The sequence below is a fragment of the Herpailurus yagouaroundi genome, unplaced genomic scaffold (assembly GCF_014898765.1).
Source record: "Herpailurus yagouaroundi ecotype Mexico unplaced genomic scaffold, PumYag 393, whole genome shotgun sequence".
Taxonomy (NCBI): Eukaryota; Metazoa; Chordata; class Mammalia; order Carnivora; family Felidae; genus Herpailurus; species Herpailurus yagouaroundi.
The window spans coordinates 268,109-273,326 of NW_024412610.1; positions in this window are offsets into that span (position 1 = coordinate 268,109).

Genomic DNA, 5,218 nt, shown 5'->3' on the forward strand with positions numbered 1-5,218 from the left:
GTCAGGGAGTAAGCAGGGAAGGGGCCTAGAGAGAGGGAAACACAGAATCTGAAGCAGGTTCCAGGCTCTGAGCTGCCGGCACAGAGTCCTACATGGGACTTGAACCCACGAACTGGGAGATCATGACCTGGCCAAAGCCAGAGGTTAACCGACTGAGCCACCCGGGCGCCCCTTATCATTTTTTTTTTTTAATGTTTATTTATTTTGAGAGAGAGAGCGAGCAGGGAAGGATCAGAGACCGAGGGAGAGTGAGAATCCCAAGCAGGCTTTGCACTACCAGCATAGAATCTGCCATGCAGGGCTCAAACCCAGCAACTGTGAAATCATTACCTGAACTGAAAGCAAGAGTCAGATGTTTAACTGAGCCACCCAGGTGCCCCAGTCTTCTTCTTAAGTCCCATAATTAGGCACAGTGGACACAGATTAAAATGCAGAAGAAGGCCATTGTGGGTGCAGAAAATATACCCTCTTACTTCTGCAATAATCTTTCCATCTTGCCCCAAGGTTTCAGACTTCCATCAAAAAAATGTCTTCCCAGGAGCACCTGAGTGGCTCAGTCAGTTGAGCACTTCTGAGCTTTGATTTTGGCTCAGGCAGTGATCCTGGGGTCGTGGTATTGAGTCCCGCATCTGGTTCCATGCTGAACGCTGAGCATGGGGTGTGCTTGAGAGTGTCTCTCTTCCTCCTTCTGTCTCTCTCCCCTGCTCACGAAAGCTCTCTCTCTCTCCTCTAACATAAAAAATACAACTGCTAAAAAAAAAAAAAAAAAAAAAGTCTCTTCCAAGGGGCACCTGGCTGGCTCAGCTGGGAGAGCATGAGACTCTTGATCTTGGGGTCTTGAGTTTGATCTCCACGTTGGCTGTAAAGGGGCACCTGGGTGGCTCAGTCGGTTCAGCATCCGACTTCAACTCAGGTCATGATCTTATAGTCTGTGAGTTCAAGTCCTGCGTTCAACTCTGTGCTGACAGCCTGGAGCCTGCTTTGGATTCTGTGTCTCCCTCTCCCTCTGCTCCTCACCCTCTCATGCTCTGTCTCTCTCTCTCAAAAATAAACATTAAAAAATTTTTTTAAATAATAAAAATAAAAAAGAAACAAAAAACCTCTTCCAAGAATCCTGCAGTATTCACTTGTTCACTTGATACATTTCTCAACTCTTAGGGGCTGAGTTTTGCCCACAGTTGATGTTGCAAAGTAGACTTTGCTTTAAGTTCCAAAATGTGTATGTGTACCGGTAGCTAATGAATTCTCATATTTAAAAAAAAAAAAAAAATTTGGGAGGCTTTTTCTTTTCTTTTTTTTAACATTTGTTTTTTAGGGGCACCTGGGTGGCTCAGTCGGTTAAGCATCTGACTTCGGCTCAGGTCATGATCTCACACTTCGTGGGTTCAAGCCCCGCATCGGGCTCTGTGCTGACAGCTCAGAGCCTGGAGCCTGTTTCAGATTCTGTGTCTCCCTGTCTGTCTGCCCCTCCCCTGTTCACGCTGTCTCAAGAATAAATAAACATTAAAAAATTTGTTTATTTTATTTTAGTAATTTCTACATCCAACATGGGGTTCAAACTTAGGACCCTGAGATCAAGAGTTAAATGTTCATCTTTTTATTTTTATTAAAAAAAATTTTTTTTTAATGTTCATTTATTTTTGAGAGAGAGAAAGAGTGCAAGTGGGGGAGGTACAGAGAGAGGGGAAAACACAGACTCTGAACAGGCTCCAGGCTCTGAGTTGTCAGTACAGAGCAGAGCCTGACCTCGTGAACTGCGAGATCAGATGCTCAACCAACTGAGCCACCCAGCCACCCCAAGCATTACAAGCTCTATGGACTGAGCCAGCCAGGTGCCCCTGAATTACCATATTCTGATGTTGCTTCCTAAAGAACCACTTCCCAGCCTCAGGGATTCTCTTTTTTGACCCATCAAACTGTCCTTGGAGATTTCCCTAACCTCTATCACTGCTGCTGCCAGTGAATCAACACTTCTAGGCCTTTCAAGCCTCAGGCTCCCATTCACTGTAGAAAGCCCATTACCGCCAAGGGCTGTTCCCACTAGCAGACACCTTCCTCCCTCTTCCATGCCCCAGCCCTCTAAAAATGTAATCAGCAATAGCCTCTGATGTGATCATTTTTCTCCACTATTGGCTGCACATTAGAAACACTCAGACAGCTTTACTTCCATAGAATGCCTTAGCCCACTCCCAAAGATTCTGACTTCTGGTGGAGGCCTGGCAGCAGTATTTTTTTAACTACCCCCACTGATTTTAGTATACCACTAAGTCGGAGAAACATGTTTCCAATAGCTTGCAGCTACTTATTCCCTATCTTACCTGCCAGGTTACAGGAAAACAAAAAACAAACAAAAAAACCCTAACAAACCCAATTTCTGCTGCTGCTGCTGCTGCTGCTGCTGCTGCTGCTGCTGCAGTTAAAACTACATTTACCATATTCTATGATAGGAAGCTACAGTGTTATAGTTCATCTATTTTTCTGAGTAAAGTAAGCCTTTGAGAATTGGCCCAGGAACCAAAATAACTTACTATATTCCATTTCCTTTACAAGCTTTCAAGGAGAGCTTCCTATATTTTGTAATTCCTAAAATGTTTGATTTTCCCAGAGGGTGCAGATTTATTGAAAAACAGAACTTGAGCTTCAATTTGTTTTTATTTTGGAGTAGTTATTTCCAGGCTCAGTTTGGGGGAGGTAGAAGTTGAGATTCTATCAGGCTGAAGAAAATGTTAAGGACATCTAACTGCTCTGGCAGGAAGAACCCCCTGGGGAAGAGCTTGTAACGGGAAGAAAGCCCATTTCCTTGATCTTCCCAGTTGTATCCTGTACCCAGCTTTCATATCCTTCTCCTTCTTAATTAAATTTGATCTTACTTTAAATTCCTCTGGTTTTGAGATTGTCCATAAAAAGGACAAAGAGGATACTGATTGTTAAAACTGGGGTAAAACCATCACTTAGAACCGGACAGGAACCCAATGCCAATGGTGTTCAGGCAGTGTGGAAAAAAACCAGCATTTGTTGCTAATTTTGCCCTGGATGTAGTTGAGGTGACCACTCCCACATGCTAATCTATGAAAAAACTTTAGGACACCTGATTTAGAAGATGGGGAGATAGAAATTACTGAAGATTACTGGGGGGAAGCACAGAACTTGCCTCATTATAGATGAAGTTATTTAGGGTGACCGTGGGGTGGTCTTGAGCCGACAACCAAGAAAGAATTCTTGAAGAGGACTTTGGTGCAAAAAAGGTGATTTTATTAAACCATGGGGACAGGACCTATGGGCAGGAAGAGCTGCACTGGTGCCCTGACTGGTAACATTTTGTATCCTCAGGTTGGGTTGGGGTCAGGGATAGAGTAAGTCTCTAAGAATTTTGGAAGCAAGGTTTCCAGTACCTTGAGGGACTAGCTGTTGCTAGGGAAATGCCATTTATTACCGCTTAATAAAACCCCAGTCAAGAGACCATTCAGATGTATATGGGGGGGTGGGGGGCATAAGCTTGGAATATGATTCCCAGCATATATCTTGGGGCAGTTAAGATAAAGGAAGTAGACTTACAGGATCCTTGAGGTTCGGATAATGTTAAGCTAGAGTTCTCTTTCGCCCCCAGCAAAGTGTTATCATTGAGGCAACGTAGTTCCTAGAGACATGTGACTCTGCAAGTTTCAAGGACTTGTTAGTTTCCCACATTACCATGGCAAGCACTTTCCTTTGTTCTCAGGTAGCCAGGAGTGTCTGAGGGGTATCACACATATTCCACCTGGGGATGGAGTGTTGTGTGCCAGCCTGTATTTTGCCCTCAGTTTGCCCCAAGCTTCCTCATCAATTGTCATGCCTCCCAAATCCTCAGAATCTTGGTCTTCATGCGCTTGATAACTGCAGCAAGGATGACCATGGCAAAAAATGTTACTGGTCTATGCCACGTTTCTGCTCAAAATGATTTAGATCTTTAAAAGTGAAGTTGTACTGGGGGTGCCTGGGTAGATCAGTCGGTTAAGTGACCGACTGCAGCTAAGGTTATGATCTCGAGGTCTGTGGGCTGGAGCCTCATCAGGCTCTGCACTGATAGCTCAGAGCCAGGATCCTGCTTCAGATTCTGTGTCTCCCTTTCTCTCTTTCCCTCCCCTGTTTGCACTCCATCGCTCTCTCAAAAACATTTAAGAAAAAATTTTAATTTAAAAAAAAGGGAGGTCACATTAAGGAATCTACTGAAGTCATTACTTCACTATATACTAATTTGGATGTAAATTAAAAAAAAATAAAAAATAAAGTTAAAAAAAAGGGAGGTCATTCTGACAAAATATTTTAAAATGAGACAACCCAAATCGAGGTTAAATAATTTACACTTGGTCACCCAGCTGGCATTTACAGCCCTAGAGTGTGAATCTGCATCTCATTTTTGCTGTTTTGCACACCTCTAAAATAATTTATAACTTAAATAAAAGACTAAGACTCACAGTTCAGAAGTGACAAATTAAGGGCTCTGCACACGTTAAGTGTGAGAGTAAAGAACCGTGAACATCTCTCAACACTGCCTTTAACCCAGAAGTTCTCCCCAAAACCATTTTTGCAGCTCCCATCCCCTTTTCTCCTAAAAAAAAGTGTCACCCACAAAAATGGGCAGCTGAAATTTTGTTTTCTAGCACAGATATAATTTAAAACCTACAATTAAATCTTAAAATAAATAGCCAAAGTCACAGCTCCTCATACTGTACCTCTCTTCAGAAGTACTGTATTTTTCAGCCTATGAAATTCAGACATTCCAAGAAAGGTCCGCTATCCCCCCTCAAATAAAAATAGACTTGTATTTGTAACATTTTATTTTTCATCATGAAGTATACAAATTGTTTTAAAAAAAAGCCATTCCATGACTTCCGGTGTTTACAAAGCAAAATTGGACAGAGGGTGGCAGTGTTTGCTCATTTTACAGAGGAGGGAAAAAAAGCACCAACTTACTTTCACGGCAAAAACTCTACTAAAAACACTAGTATATCACAAGGAAATAATAAAGACAAACATTATCAGGTTACAACCTAACTTTAGAACAAATTGAAATAACAGAAAACTGGAAGTAGGAAAAAATACAGTGTGATAGCAAGGTCCTCAGGTCACCTCGACTTGGAAAGAAATAGGAGTCAGGAAGGTAAGGATCCTAATCCACCTCCTCAATGGTGGGGCCTGACCCAGAGCCCCCTCTGGGGGCCTGAGCCCCAAAGCCACC